This window comes from Kogia breviceps, chromosome 20 (genome assembly GCF_026419965.1).
Source record: "Kogia breviceps isolate mKogBre1 chromosome 20, mKogBre1 haplotype 1, whole genome shotgun sequence".
In the NCBI taxonomy this organism is placed as follows: domain Eukaryota; kingdom Metazoa; phylum Chordata; class Mammalia; order Artiodactyla; family Physeteridae; genus Kogia; species Kogia breviceps.
This window is the reverse complement of record NC_081329.1, coordinates 19,701,620-19,717,920: the sequence shown is the minus strand read 5'-3', so window position 1 is coordinate 19,717,920 and position 16,301 is coordinate 19,701,620. Positions and strand designations below refer to the sequence as shown.

The 16,301-nt window shown below is 42.2% G+C and overlaps 3 long non-coding RNA genes across 4 annotated transcripts in view; 2 read left to right on the top strand and 1 right to left on the bottom strand.

Moving 5' to 3' along the window:
• The window catches only part of LOC136793314 (uncharacterized), a 160,397-nt gene that overhangs the window by 5,721 nt on the left and 138,375 nt on the right, over positions 1–16,301 (bottom strand). The window contains exons 4-5 of one of the 2 annotated variants that reach the window (XR_010838452.1): positions 10,778–11,173; positions 5,071–5,229 (exon numbers count right to left, since the gene is read on the bottom strand). This is a non-coding gene — a long non-coding RNA (uncharacterized lncRNA). The remainder of the gene's footprint in view (positions 1–5,070; positions 5,230–10,777; positions 11,174–16,301) is intronic. The other variant, XR_010838453.1, reaches the window with a different exon arrangement.
• Positions 5,079–7,758, top strand: LOC136793315 (uncharacterized). The gene is made up of 3 exons (XR_010838454.1): positions 5,079–5,294; positions 5,420–5,617; positions 6,725–7,758. It is a non-coding gene; the product is annotated as an uncharacterized lncRNA (long non-coding RNA).
• Positions 9,108–14,630, top strand: LOC136793317 (uncharacterized). The gene is made up of 3 exons (XR_010838456.1): positions 9,108–9,245; positions 10,725–10,925; positions 11,036–14,630. It is a non-coding gene; the product is annotated as an uncharacterized lncRNA (long non-coding RNA).

Genomic DNA, 16,301 nt, shown 5'->3' with positions numbered 1-16,301 from the left:
AGTGGAGGAACATGGGCTTTTCTTCACCAAAGAAATTTTAGTGAAAACTTCCTAACATAGCCCAATACTTGGCTCTAATTATATTTATAAATGCTAATAGGAGTTACAATCACAATTACGCTAATCTCTGCGTCACATGCCTACTGTCACAAGCAATTATGGTCAATGGGCTCAATTCGCAAGCTGGAAGTTATTCTATCTAGCCAGTTAAATACACCTCAGTTAGGGGAGACTGCCTCTAACATCTTTGACTAAAACTATTTACTTAAAAATGTCCTAATAAGATATAAAAAGGCTTTTCATCTTTATTTTCCTTTGATAGAACAGAAAAGGAAAACACGCCTGGAATCAGATTTTTGGCCTATCTATTAGATAACAAGGACTCTGTGAAGCTTTTCAAAAATATTTCACAGAATGTTTTCTGAAGACACATGCCCAGCTCCAGCTCAGAGGAGTAAAGGAACTGTAGAGGCATCGAGTGAGAGGAAACTTATATCCTGGACAGTGGCAAACAAGAGAGTTGGCAGCACAGGTAGTCAGTGGAAGACAATTAGGGCAGAAAAATTAAACATACGTAAGATCTCTTTATATTTACTTTTCATACCTTTACTTGGACATCCATAAACTGCAGATATGTTAAGTGGATTTAGAACTAGCTTTAGGCAAGATTCTGAAGTGTAAATTATTCTCGTTGGTAAAACCAGAGGTGTAACTGAGAAGGTCTTGAAGGCACTTGCTTTGTCCAAGAGTTTATGGCTCTCTGGTCCCCAGGTCCAGCACTCTGAGGCTCAGGCCCTCATGCTGGTCTGGGTTCCCAGAATCTACCTTGTGGTGCCCTGCAAAACCCATACAGACAAGGCTGGCTTCAGCCCGTGTTCCATCCTCTCTCCCAGGGTCAACGTTTACCTTTTCTATAGCCCATTTCCTTTAGGCATGATTTCCCCTGGCTAATCCGATCAACTAACATCAGGAAGTTATCCCTTGTATTAGGGGTGCCCCATGGGGTGCAAGCAGGAGGTGCATCAGAGATTCACTGGGAGGAGGGAAAGATAATAGAACCCTTATTTATATTTATTTTTACTTCATCCTTTGTTATTTATATTGTGTTTTATAATGTGCATAATGTACTAATTATAATAGTACACATATGCAATATATACATATAATAGTACATATAGTATAGTACATATATATAGTCCTAAGCTTTCCCTAATTGTGTGAATTTCCTCTCTAATCAGTATATTTTGTGAATTCATCTTCTTAGGCTTTCCCTTGGCCATCATCTTGGGACTTGCTATTGCTTCTCTCTTCAGTGGTTCATCTGTTTCCTGGATCTCTTGTTTCCCTTTTCCTGCATATATTCCCGGCGTATCTAGCTTCCAAGAGCTTCCAGTAGCTTGCCGAGAAAAGGAAGAAAGGTAAGTCTCTAAAGGCCTTGTATGTCTGAAAATATGTTTAGTGCACCTTCACAATTAATTGATAATTGGCTGGATATACAAATCATCCTTCCTCAGAAATTTGAAGTCATTGCTTCATTATCTTGTAGTTTCCAGATGCTATTGAGAAATTTAATGCCATTGTGATTCGTGATCCTTTGCGTAAAGCCTATTTTATTTTTATTTTCATATTGGAAACTTGTAAGATTTTCTCCACTCCTTCCCTTTAAAAATAACTACCATGCTGACTTCTAACACTGTAGCCCTTATTGTGAACATTTTCTAGGTGGAATCACAGAATATGTGCTTTCTTGTATCTGGCTTCTTTTACTCAACATCGTGTTTGTGAGATCCATCATAACACACAGCGATAATTATTCAGTCTCATTGATGTATGAAATTCTACTGTGTGAATAAAATACCATTTATGTGTCCCAAATGTTCATTTTGTATATCATCTATTTTTGCTTTACGGGTCCAGTATATTGTCTTATCTCCATATTAATATTAAATACTTTTTTTTTCTTACACCCATATAGTCTTTGTATTTTACTTTATAGGATTTTCTCACATAGTCCGGTGATCCTTGGCTTCCTGCTCATATTTATGTATGAAGGGCTAAAAGGCTGATGGCTAGAGCTCTGTGCCCATGGGTGGTCTTCACTGTAGGGGGATCTTGCTGCACTATTTTCATGGGGGAGATCCCTAATGTGGTACCTTTAGTTTCCCTCTCCCTCTCTTGAGCTGGTCATGTTATTTTTATCATTCATTAGAGAATAAACTTCTAAGCCAGAATCTAACCTTGACTTCCAGAACTTTGGGAGCCACCTTGGGGGAGAAGGCTGGAGCAGCTCTACGTTGATTGGTATGTGACCCCATTTTCAGTATGGCTACCACCCTCAATGGGCCTGGCATCTCCTGTCCAAGACCTTCTGTTTTTCCCCGTCTAGAGAATACACCTCAAGTCTTCTCCTGGTGAGGGAGGGAGAATTTGCCTGGTGCTTGGATTTGGGGAGGCCACCTGGGGGTCTAACTCTTTTCTCAACTAACAACTGATTTTGTCTTTAGCTCTGTCTTTACCTCCACTTTCAGAAGTATCTGGTACTACCAGCTCCTGAGTTTTTGGAGGGTTCTGCAAAGTAAGACAAGATTTTCATGGCTGTGAATTTTCATTTGCTCTCTGGCTTCCAAAAGTTTTTTGTTCTTCTCCTCTCCTGTTGTCCTTTGCATTTGTCTTTGAAAGTCCTTGTACTTTTACTTTGTGGGGCTTTAGGAAGGAGAGGGGGCAAGTAGCTGTGTTCAGTGCTCAGTTTTCACCCAGAAGGTCTGGTTTGATAATTTTTTGAACTCAACTGTCTAGCACCTTGATTCTGAATAAGCCTCCAAGACCCAAAGAAGAAGTGATACTTGTGCCAATGTTTATAACTGTTTACTTTTGTTAATAGTTATATGCTTATTCACTCTTTCTTCTAGATTGGGCTAATAAATTTTGTTTCTTGTGCTTATAGGCTAGGATTAACATACTGAGTTTTAAAAAGATTTCCAAGGCACAGGTATCATTTGCTGAATTATCTTCTAGATTCCTTAGGAATCTATTACTGTGGGAGGAAATGTAGGAAAAACATGTTTGTTTTTTTCCGGTACACGGGCCTCTCACTGCTGTGGCCTCCCCAGTTGCGGGGCACAGGCTCTGGACACGCAGTCTCAGCGGCCATGGCTCACGGGCCCAGCTGCTCCGCAGCATGTGGGATCTTCCCGGACCGGGGCACGAACCCGTGTCCCCTGCATTGGCAGGCGGATTCTCAACCACCGTGCCACCAGCGAAGCTCAGGAAAAACATCTTTTTGATGCAACTCCAAATCCACTCACCATATTAGTCATTTGTGACAACAGGGATGGAATGTGAGGGCATTATGCTGAGTGAGATAAGTCAGAGAGAAAGACAAATACTGTGTGATATCACGTATAAGTGGAATCTTAAAAAGCTGAACTCGTAAAAACAGAGAATAGAACGGTGGTTACCAGGGGCTGGGAGGTGGGGGAATTAGGGAGATGTCATTTAAGGCTACAAACCTGCAACCAATAAATAAGTATTAGAGATCTAATGCGCAGCATAGAGATTATAATCAACAGTACTGTATTATAAACTTCAAAATTGCTAAGAGAATAGATCTTAATTGTTTCCACCACAAAAAGGAATGTTAATTATGTGACGTGGTAGAGGTGTAGTTAATACTATGGTGGTAATCATTCTACAATATGTAAATGTATCAAATCAATGTGTTGTACACCTTAAAGTTGCACTTTATACCAATTATATCTGTGTAATAATACTAAAAGGAAAAAAAGATTAGGACAGACAGAGACAATCTGGGCATGCAGATAATAACTCTCTCCAGCCTTCCAATATTGGGAATAGTCAATGAGATGTGTTGATTTTTTTTTTTTTTTTTGCCATCTAGGTGGCCAAAAATGAGTACAACTGAAGGATCACTCCAGCTGGCAGCATTAAAGGAACCTATCATCAGAGCCTTCCCATGAGAACATCATAAGGAAATGTGAAGGTTATGACTTTGACCACATAAAATTAGAAATGTCTGAGCAGCATGAGATGCAGCTGTGTTCCTACAGTCACCTTAACAAATGCAACAAATCAGGGTTCCCCTTTCCAAAGGCCAGGAGACTGCCCTTTTTGTCTGGAATGTTGTCCCTTCAGGTGTGAAATCCTCTGATCTTTTTACAGAGCAAGCGATATTTCAGAACTTGAAAGGTTCTGACACCTTTTAGGGTCAACCAGACACACCCAGCTGATGCGCATTCCAGAAGACTGTAGTCAAGCTGTCCTTTTGCCTGAGCACAACCAAAAGAACAATTCCTGGCAACCAAAGACACAATGAATGTGACCCAGCTCTCCTTTTCTCTTTCGAGAAAAAAAAGAAAAGAACTGAATCTAGGCCAGTTAGTAACACAGTCCACTGGTTTGTGCCCAAGACGTTGAATCTGAGAGTAGCAGCCATTTCCAAAAGATGATCTGTGCCCGGAGGAAACGCGTAACCTTTCTCCCAGTTTGTCTTTTAAGGTTCGATTACCTTAGAGAGACCTCTTTATACCGGCAGCAACGCCCCAAATTAGTCTCCATTCACAAAGTATCTCGGATGCAGCCTCCCTGGGAAAACTTAAAAGCCTATTTAACTAAAGGAGAGCTTGCTGCCAAGAAGTTGGCCTGGGAGAATGGCAGTAATTAAATGATGATAATATTTAGGATCCTGCAGGTATGACAAAGGCCCCTTTCTTTGTCTCAGGTGGGGACAAGTTAACACGTTGCCTCTGTCTGGGAAAGGATGTAGGCCAAAGAGGGGGGCAGTGTGAGAAAGAGAACTGGGGAGAGCGGCGTGCCAGGGGAGGGGAGGCTGACTCCTGAGCCTGGAGGAGAGACTGATGCTGGGAGCGAGAGGAGTTTAATCTTAATACTCATCAGAGGTGGGCCCTGTGGCGTTTCAGCCTAAGATCTATTAGAAGAGGTGAGAGATGAAACAAAGCCGAACTTTTTGTTCATTGGTTGACTGTCTGTGGGAGGGAGGGCAGGGAGGGAGGCGGGATTGGGGAGGAGCGAAAGGCAAGGATAAAGAATTACCATCGCTGGGGCTTCCCTGGTGGCGCAGTGGTTGAGAGTCCGCCTGCCGATGCAGGGGACACGGGTTCGTGCCCCGCTCCGGGAGGATCCCACATGCCGCGGAGCCTGCGCGTCCGGAGCCTGTGCCCTGCAACGGGAGAGGCCACAGCAATGAGAGGCCTGCGTACCGCAAAAAAGAAAAACCAAAAAACAAAGAATTACCATCGCTGGAAAGGTTTGCCTGGGTGAGTCTTGCACTGTACACTTGGCTGGAGAGGTCAAGATGCTAAAGGTCTGCCGTACGTCACAGTCTCACAGCGGTGGGAAGATGGAAACTTAAGTCCTAATAACCAGCCTTTCCTCTCTCCAGTTGTGTGATCTCCTGCACATCGCTGAACAATCAACTCTACCTCTGGGAAGGGGAGCCGGCCCAGCTCCCCGCCCACCAGCCAGGCGCACTGACAGAGGGACGCCTGCCCACCCAGTCCGCCTGGAGCCAGAGCGCCTGTCACTGCCTGTCACTGCCTGTGAGCTCCAGGGAGGACTTGTCTCCTGAGGTGGTCCAGAGGTCGGTCTGATGGATGCATCCTGCTAATCTAATACATAAGTAAATTTGTGCCACTTCCTTCAGCTAAAGCATTTTCACCTGTTCAGCCCACAAAGAAGATAAATAAAATGCACAGCACAGGGCTCAGGGCCAGGGTTCCAAACCTGTGGCAAGGGGCCTGAGTTTTTCATTCATCTCTGCCCGAAGTGGACAGATTCCATCCAGGAAGCCTGAATCAGCCTGAATTCAGATCCACCTATTCCTCTCCCCTCCTCTCTTCCCTGCTCCACCCCCTGCTCTAGCTCTCTCGTGGGATTTATCTCTGCTCAGCAATCTGAACCTTAAAGGGCCACGGTGCAAAGACCAGGTTGCTGTTTGCAGTGTTTGTCAAGATGCCCTGTACTGGAGTTAGCAGGAAAGGCAGTGAGAGGAAAAGAGAGGAGAGGAATTTGGCCAGAGGGTCTTCTCTTATAGTATGGAAGCAAGTCTGATCTGGGATCCTGCATTGTTTACTTCTTAAATGAACGCAGGAAAAAGAAACCTGAAATTCCCCCGAGGGGAGGACGAGGGGAGGGCTGGGAAGGTATAAGGGAAAGAACTAGGCACGGATTCTTCCTTATGCTTCCACTACTGTTGTTTTTTTCTGTTTGTAAATATAATACATATTCATTATAGAACGCTTAGAAAACACAGAAGAGTCTAAAAAAAGGAAATTAAAACACTCACAATACTAAAACTCAAGGGTAAATACAATTAACCTTTTGGAGAATTTTATCATTTTAGTGTAGTCTTACAGCCTACTTTTTTCTTTTAATAATCATTTTGTGGGCATTTTCCAAAGACATTGCAAACATCTCCAAAAATATGTTTTAAAATCAGTTGATTCATAATTCATTGTATGGATAAAATATAAGGTTTTTTTAAAGTGTTTCATAATGTTAGCCCTTAAGTTTTTATTTTTCTTATTATAAAAGAAAAGCTCCAGTGAACACACAAACACACACACATATAATAGCACGTTACAGAATGTATGGATACATGAATAGAATAAAATGGAATTATTTTCTAGAAGTATGTTCATAGGAGTACAACTATCAAATTAATTCTTGATATTCTTTTACACCCTAGCAGGCAGAAACTTTGTGGAGAACAGTCTCAGCATTGCACATAGGGGGCTCCAACATCTCAGCTTTGCAAGAGATGGCAGCTCATATACCAAAGGTCTTCTCCCACTTACTTGAGTGCAAAAGTGTGTGTGTGTGTGTGTGTGTGTGCACAAGAGTGCGTGTGCATGTGTGTGAAAATGCTAGGAGGGGAGACGGTGCACCTGAACTGTATCCTTGTTTCAGGTGGACTCCTAATTCAATGTGACTGGTGTCCTTATAAACACCAGTTGAAGAGATCAACACACACACACACGTACACACACACATGCAAACATACACAGAACTCCCTGTGAAGACTGCAGTTGTGTTGCCACAAGCCAAGAAACTACCAGAAGCCAGGGGAGAGGCCTGGAACAGATCCTTCCCTAGTACCTTCAGAGGGAGCATGGCCCTGCTGATACCTTGATCTTGGATATCTAGCCTCCAGAACTGTGAGCGCCGCTCAGTTTGTGGCTTAAACTGTTATTTAAGCCACTCAGTTTGCGGTCCTCTCTTAATGGCAGCCCTAGGACCCTAATGCACTCACTTTTACCCCGGAGCTCAGAAGCCTGATAACCTTGGAAGGGCTCTTGGCCTCTTCACTACTCAGCTTTGTACAGAAAGACCAACCAGAGTCAGGCCTGATGTATAGATGGTGAGACGATGTCCCAGAGAGATGAAATGATTCATTTGAAATTGCTTTCTGGGACTTCCCTGGTGGCGCAGTGGTTAAGAATCCTCCTGCCAATGCAGGGAACACGGGTTCAAGCCCTGGTCCGGAAAGATCCCGCATGCCGTGGAGCAACTAAGCCATGTGCCACAACTACTGAGCCTGCACTCTAGAGCCTGCGAGCCACAACTACTGAGCCCGCATGCCACAACTACTGAAGCCCATGCACCTAGAGCCTGTGCTCCGCAGCAAGAGAAGCTACCGCAATGAGAAGCCCGCGCACCGCAACAAAGAGTAGCCCCCGCTCATCGCAACTAGAGAAAGCCCCCACGCAGCAACGAAGACCCAGTGCAGCCAAAAATAAACAAATAAATTTATTTTAAGAAAAAATAAGAAATTTCTTTCTTACACAATTCTTTAAAAGAACGAAGCCAAGAGAAGTGAATTCTGCCAACGTGCTAATTGTCTGCCAGCCACTTACCTCACATCCAATGCTCCTGACCCACCTTAAGGTTGGCCTTTGGGGGGTGCCCTATTCTCAGGGGTGGAATGGCCACAAATGAGTAGCAGATTGGGGGTGTCAAAGAATAACACCAAGCTAAGTCTCACTAGAATGTTGAAGGACCCATTTGTGTCAGTGAAACCTGCCAATAGAGAAGGGTGTGTGCACCTAAAGTATTTATTTTCATGCCATAAAATGCCAAAGAATGCTTTGAATTTTTTTTTAAAAAAAGTGTTTTTCACCCTGAAGGTGGAACTTCCTGGGTTCCCAAATTCTTGGGCAAACATCTGGATCAGAATACGTTTTAAGCGCCCAGTCGTGAGAGATTAAACATACAAGATTCTAAAAACGAGGTACAAGGAAAGGAGGACCAAGTGGGGCTCTGGAGTCAAAAGATGCAGTTGGAGTTCCAGCTCCACTCTCACTAGGGGGCCGATGTCAGGCACGAAGCTCTAACACCCCCGAGTCTCCTCTGTCAATGGCATGACCAACCACCCCGAGTTCCCGAGGGTCCCAATGGAATGAGGTGTAAGTGATTTATGAAGGGCAAAGTCGCTAAGTAGCACAAGCAGTTAGTTGGGTCTTAGGTGTGCAAACAGGACAGTTCAGAATTCCAAGGCAGCACTGCACCTGGGAGTATCCTGGCTCTGACCGCTGAGTTCACGTTGATCTCTGAGCTGGATTTCTGACTTGGAGAAGTGAACTATGGAAAGGATTTGGGGAGAGCCAAAACTGAAATGTTTTTTTGCAAACGTATAACGTGCATGTTCATTTTCTGGGGAGAGAACCCATGGGTATAAGGGTAGGTGACCACTTCATCCTTCCTCCCAAAGGTTTCCTCCATCCTTCTTTAGAAGGGGTGTGCGGGCATGCAGGTGGAATGGTAGGGACGAAAGGAGCTGGGGCACCTTGAAAAAGTGCAAACAACAAGCCTTGAGATCTGTATTCATCAAATTATCAATAATCCCCTCTTCTAGGCTTCTCCACTTTCCTTAACACCCTACCATACCTACCCTTCCCTCTAGCAGGCCAACTTTCTGTGATTCCTTTTTATCCCCTGAAGGCTTTGCCCGTGTTCTTCCTGGAGGAAGGGGAAGTGACAGTAATGTCAGGTGATTCTACAGTGTCATTTGCTCCTATGTACCCTCCACTCCTGGAGCTGGGTGTTCTCTGTATGAAAGGCTGTGCTGTCAGAGTGGCACTGTGGGGGAGTCAGGCTGCCACTGCCTCATCCCGTTCCTCGAGGAAGATGTGCGCGAAGGAGCCTGAACACAAAGGGTTGATCCGGCCAAGCTTCGGGTGTTTGTCAGAAGGATGCAGGCTGAAGGTGAAGTGAGTGGGGGAAGGAGGAGGGGGGAAGGAAGGTGAGAGGGCTGTGACTCACTATGAAAGAATTGTGGTTTCTCAGGGGCTGGGAAAGCAAACACAAATGACCTCAAATTTAGCTAATAGAGAACACTGATTTCCTTTGTGCAGCACAGCCAAATGCATTTAGCTTCTACTTAAATATTGCCAGAAAAAATTTTTCAGTTCTTGTATTCAAACCCCATTTTTAGGTCACCTTTAAAATTTCCTAGCTGTCCCTTTGAGGAGCTGCATTCAGTGATGATGTCTCAATCCAGCAAGACATCTGACTGTTAATTATACTGCCAATATGCATTTATTCCTTCCTTTTTCAAAGAGTGGAGAGAAAAAGACAGACATCCATTCTTCTAGAGCTATTTTACCGTGTTGTGCTTATAGCACTACTGTATATATATGATCCCATCTCTGGCAGTCTGCCTCTAGGCTTACCTGTCCGCCAACCACCCAGCCAAGCCCAAGGATGGTATTTATCAGTAGCAGGAAAGCAGCAGCTTAATAACAGCCACAAAACTAGCAAGAAGAAAGTGTATCCTTTTTTGTTAGCTCCTGTGGCTGCACTACATCATAATTATCTTTTTATACTATCTCTATATTCCTGTAATCTAACTTTAGGTGACAGTCCTAAAGCAAATGATGCTTATACTTTCATATGCCTTAATGTTAAAATGTATACAGAATTTGTGAACCGACAATTATTAGGAGCTAAAGACTATTTTGCTGTCTAAATTATCATTGTCATATGTAGTCTCACAATAGGAAAAATTTGACATCCCTCCTCCATGGTAGCTGTCTAGGAAACACATCTTAACAATCTGAAAAAGTCTCATGCCACGGGTGTTCTTGGCTTCCTGCTATTTTCTCCCTCTTGCTCCCCTCCACCCCCACCCTAATGAATATTCAGCCTGCATCCATCAACCAGGAATTTGAATAGTATGCTTCCTGTTTTTCCTATTAAAGATTAACTGTTGTCCAGGGGAAAGGGGATTGTTTGGTAAGACCTTGCAGCTGGGAATTCCTGTTTATTTTTCATTCTGACCCTGGTTCTGGGGACAACATATATCCCGTAGTTTCAATAATGTCCAGTCCTCTGTTAGCCCTGACTCTAACTAAAACCTGCCTACCTCTTTCATCTCACTGTGAGAAAATCAAAGTCAGGGACCAAGTCTTATTTAAATTCTCTTTTCTGGTACCCAACATGGTGCCCAGAACAGAGCAGAAGCTCAGTAAAATTTGTTGAATGGATGAAAAGCATAGTGATTATAAGTTCCAGGGAGAAGTGGTCATAATCATCCATCCATTGTCCTTAGGCTAGAAAAGGATAAAGAGAGATGAAGATTCATTTGTGCCCATTGTGTGTACTTTCTGGCAAAGTGGTGATTACCTAGGTGTGTTGCAGGATGACCCAGTGGATCCTGGAATTGGGTTTTATTCTTCTGTCTTTTCCAGCAGTGGAATTTTCCACATTTCTCCCAAGTTCTTAGTAGCTGCTGCAGCTTTACCTGGTTACAGGGGCTCCGTGGATCATGGATGCTGTTCCTGGTTTGTTGCATGTACTTCAGAAGTCAATCGCCAAGGATGTTTTGTGAGCCCTCCGTGGTTGTTACTTGGGTAAACTGAGATGTTCTGGAAGAATTAATTCACAGGAAGGTAATGGTTTTGTCACTTGCCAGAGAATTATGAGCAAAAACATGTTTGAAAGCATGATTCTACCAAAGTCGTTTATAAATGTGTGGATATTTGCCATTTAAATCTTATAGATTCTTGATCTATGACTTGGACTGCGTGGGATGAGGAAATGCGCCATGAGGAAATGTCTGGGAACCTCTTCACAATTGAAAGGAGATCCATGAGTTCCTTTCCTGAAGACCTTATGGATGACGTTTTGCATTTGCCATCTGGGGGAAAAGATAGAAACAACTTAGTATTTCCTTCATACTCATTTTTAAAGGCTGCAAATGTACTTTACAAACATCATTTCATAAATCCTTAAACCAAGCCTGGGAAATAGTAGATATGCTTAACATTTGCTAAAATCTTTCAATAGCTTCCTTTGGAGGGATGAATTCCTCCACAGTGGCGTCTGCTTCCACTCTCTGAGCTCTTTCTCAAGCACTGACCTCCAGTTACACTAAACTTCTAGCCTCACTTGCATTTTCTTGCTTTCAGTCCTTTGTGTCAACTGTTCCTTCTTCCAGGAATACTCCTCCCTCCTCTCCCCTCCCCCACTCTTAGTCCTCCAAGTTGAGAAATTTGAATGTTGCCTCCTGGAGATGATTCCTGCACTAGGTTAGGTTCCTTTATGTTTGTTTCCTCACAGAGGGAGCTCCAAAGAGAAATTAAGAGCCTACAGTGCCTACATTTTCAGAGTAATCACAGCTTTTTAGAAGTTATTTTAGATGTACATAGGAAATATTTGAGCTCAGGATTATCCTCTTTGTGATAATCCACGTCCTCCTATTTGTGTATTTGAAATGATGTCCTGTCAAAAGTTGCTGCCAAAATTGCATTTTAGAAGAGCCAGGAAGAGCCTGTCAAACATCCTGACGTGTAGTTTGGAGGGTTTCGTTTTGTCAGATTACCTTAGCCGTCCAAGGAAAAAGTAAATCACACCTCAGTCCTTGACTTCTTCCTCTGGATAGTTCAACGTATTATTAGTAGTTGGACCATAATTCAAGTTCCATTACTAGGAATGTCCAAGGAGTATATGACTTTTCTAATTATATTAGGACATGATTTTATTTAATATTACTTAATATAAGTAGTTAGTATGCAGATGCTTAGAAGCCCTGGGGTTATATAAACTGCTTTGTGATTATTTTTTTGTGTATTATTTTAATCACATTAGGTATTTCTTATTCTTAACAATGTACAGAGCAACAGAAGGGTCAAAAGAGCAGATTCTGAAGAAAACAATGCCACTTGTGATACATAATATCTCTGTAGCTCAGTTCCCTCCTCTACGCAATAGAAATCACAACGGTACCTGCCTCATGGGATTACTATGGGGGTTAAATGAAATAATGCATGTAAAGTGTTTAGGATTATATACAGCACAAGGTAAGCTCTCAATAAGTGCTACCTATTTTATTATATAAAATATGTAGGTGCTCCTTTATATTTCCTGATGATGGAATTAGCCATTTCCTTTCTCAAATTGATCATCTCCTGTAGGTGCTGCAAAAGTTATAGCAGTTATGGGACAGTGAGTTTTAGACTTAGATCTAGTTTTCCCTTCCTGTGGTGCTAGGAAGCTGACCTAAACTCTCTCGGGTCACATAAGGCCCATGAGCTCTTTGAGGATCAGAAGTACTGCCTCCTCCTTTTGAACCCTTGTGGTCCGTAGCTTGGCGTGGGACAGACTGTCTCAGTCTCTTGCCTCCATGATGGCGTCTTTGATCTCTTCTCCCATCTGTATCTGGATGGCCAGCTTTCTCCTCCATGGGGCCATCACCTAATTGATCTAATATCATTAGGCCAACTGTGTCTTGCCCATAGATTCTCAATAAATGTTTGTCATGAGGGGCATGCAGATGACAAACAACCCTTTCCAACGTGAACAGATGAGAAAACAACTGCCTTATTTCAACCTCAATTTACTTTTCTTCATTTTACTGTCTTGGTGAAAAGTCTGAGGAGGATTGATTAATTTTCTTAACTAACTAACTAACTAACCAACCAACCAACCAACTAACAAATACCTCAGGATCTTCACAGGCCTGGCTCCTGTTTCAAGGGACAGCTTGAGTCCTGAGAACATTATTTTATTGATGTGTTACTGGTTAACAAATGTAGCAGCCTAGTATTCAAGATAGGGCTACCAAATGGAATTCTAAAAGGAAAGAAGTTTTAAAAGTTCTATTAGGATTTCTCAAATAAATTTTATTGGACATCTTTGGTTTTTATTGATTAGAGGCATAGTGGGCATATTTTTAAAGAATCTCCTGCATGTAAAGGTGAAAGAAAAGGCCCTCACTGATGCGTGTAGGTTTTGTTATTTTCTATCCCTTCTTCAAGAGGACACATCCTGTAAAAAACAGACAAACAAAGAAGATCAGCATTCTTTTTTTTTTTTGCCACTTGCCCATCAAACATGGCTTCTGCTTCTGATTGGATAACTGATTCCAAGCTCTTCTCAGACCCAAGTCTGAAGAAATCTCCACACTCCTTCCCATCATCTGTCTTTCACCAGTTATTGTTGTATCACAGAAGGACATTGCTCTGGAAGTAACACATTCTAATTCTCCTCTGTCATTTATTATTTTGTGAAGAGAATCAAGGAAGAAGCAAAGTTGGTCAGCTATTCATTCTATAGCAGCTTGACTCCTGCAATCCTGGGTCTCAATTTTCCATCTGTCTGTTGAAGAACCTGCACTTCGTTGGAGGAGGCTTAAGCACCCTGAAGAGCTGTACTATTTTTTATTTACCTGCAGGAAAAACTGGAGGAGGTATCCAGGATTTGTAATAGTCCATTGTTAAGGGCATTCTATTTCTTAAAAATTCCATTCTGCAAGGACTATTAAAATCCATCCCATAGAAATGCTTGACTTGAACACCATTATCTATTTAGATGGTAAAGTTTTGTGGCTGTTATAATTTATAATATGATAGCTGATTCCTTTGCTAAGCTCTGTGTTTGTTTGTTTGTTTGTTTTTTCCCTATTACGCAGGCCTCTCACTGTTGTGGCCTCTCCCGTTGCGGAGCACAGGCTCCGGACGCGCAGGCTCAGCAGCCATGGCTCATGGGCCCAGCCGCTAGCGGGGCACGAACCCGTGTCCCCTGCATCGGCAGGCTGACTCTCAACCACTGCGCCACCAGGGAAGCCCTGTGTTTGTTTATTAAACCCTGGAAACCATTATAATAAAGTTAATGGGAAGAAGGAGGTCCCTGAACTTAGTGTATTTGGCAGTTCCTGAAAACAGCCCAGAGTTAGTAACTGGATGGCCCCCTGGTAAAATCCATGCAAACAGGAGGTGAGAAAGCCTGTGGAATACTTACTCCTCCTCCTTCACTTAATTATTTATGTTCAAGTCACTTCCTTGGGGCCATGTCCTTTTAAGATGGATCACTGTAAGAATATTTTTATTAGAGCATGTTTGAGGGCAGATTGTTTTACAAATATATAAAGGTACAATTAATATGCCCCTAGCCTAAGGTATGTTATATTTGCTATGTATAAGTGCTAAGTAAAAGTTAGTGGATCCTGATAATTTGAGAAGAATCCATAATGTGTAAACAGAAGATTCGAGCCAACTTGCAACTTAATCACTTGTTTAGAAGCTGCCTCACCCTTTACAGTATGTCTGATTTTGTTTCCTTATGAAAATAGTTAAAATAAATAAAGTTTTCACAATTAGTCATTGGTAAAATGAGGATTAGAAGATTTTTCTGCCTTGTAGCATTGGTATAATAGTTGATGGAGGTAATCTGTATAAAGAATTTTGAAGAGTGCCTGGCATACAGATGGTTCGTTAAAAATCTTCGGTAGCATTATTGTCGTCACTAATAAATGAGCTTGACTCTATGATCAGTCTAGATATATTTAGTAGTCAGTACAAATTTAGGTCTCAAAAAGTCACAACTGTCCACTATACTCTAAGTGTTTTAAATCTGCAGGAATACTACCTTCCATTTTTTCTTTCTCTCCTAGCCCTTAATTTAAGGAAACCATTTGGTTTAAATATCTGACAGGAGCCTGGCAGCAAGATCTGAAGTCACGGTTTTCTATTATTATGGAGACAGGTTTCTCGGGGCCGTTTTTATTTTCAAAAAAACCATGTGTTTTATAAGCATTTAAGAATATGCAATGAAACTTAGAGGATTGCTAGGAGAGAAGCAAGGATTGTAAAAAAGAATGTTGTTGGTAAAATGGCATGTGAAAATACAAAATATATATATATATATATATATATATATATATATATATATATATATATATATATATTAGAAAATGGAAAATTTCTCAAATGTCTGCATTGGGAGACTTCAGGAAGGTGGAGAAAGCCCATTTTCTGACCAAAGGTTTCTGAAGAAGGAGTCAGGCCATTTGTCTCGTAGCCTTGACTTGAGTCTCAGATTGGCCTTCCCTCCCTTCCTCCCTCCAACCAGGTGGAGGAGACAACAGGGGCCTTTGCTTTGTTTCTATAGTTTTAGCTGAATCGTTAGCCCTTCCCATTACCCACATTTTTGACCTGGATGTAATCACCCCTCCTTTGTGCCCCCACAAATGTCTGTCAGCAGCCAGAACACTACTGTCCTTATCTGATTAAGGTTGTTGACCTAAAACAAATAGACTGCCAGCTATTTCTCCAGCAAAAGTGGGTTTAATTGGCATCAACAAAAGATTGCAATTCAGGGTTTATAACCATGGCGAGCCATGTGCAAGACCACATACAACAAAGGAACACTTAAAGAGGGGAAAAAGGATTTGGGAGGGCCACAGTAAACAAAGAATCCATTGGAGGAGTTGAGAGTTCCAAGCAGAGTGGCTTTCATTGGCTGAGTCGTGACAGTCTCTCATTGGCTGATCTCTTGCTAGGCAGGAAGAGGAAGTTTTTCTTTTTCTTGGTGAGCTCAGCTATCCTCTTAGGCAGTGACAGCTCCCCTGTCTGACTTCCTGATTCTATTTTAATTGAGATTTCTGCTTATTAATTTTTACAAGGTCTAATGTCCTTACAATTTTCTTCACGGTAAAGACCTTTGTTATCCATCTTTATATTCCTGTGTCTAAAACAGTGCCTTGCATTTAGTTAGGGCTCAAAATATGTATCAAATGAATGAGTAAAATAAAGTTTAAATGAAATTGTTGTAGTGTAAGTGCCTGACAGTATGCTTTTTATTGCCAAGGCAACCATTTTGAAGACATTCATCTCAAATAAACATATTGCCAGCTGCATAACACAGATATTATCAAAACATCTAGACAAGAAACCAGGCTGCCCCCACCCATGCAGGTCCCAATTCAGGAAGCCCTGAGTAACATAGAAAACTGATCACTGGAGTGACCCCACTTCTCCCTACCCATG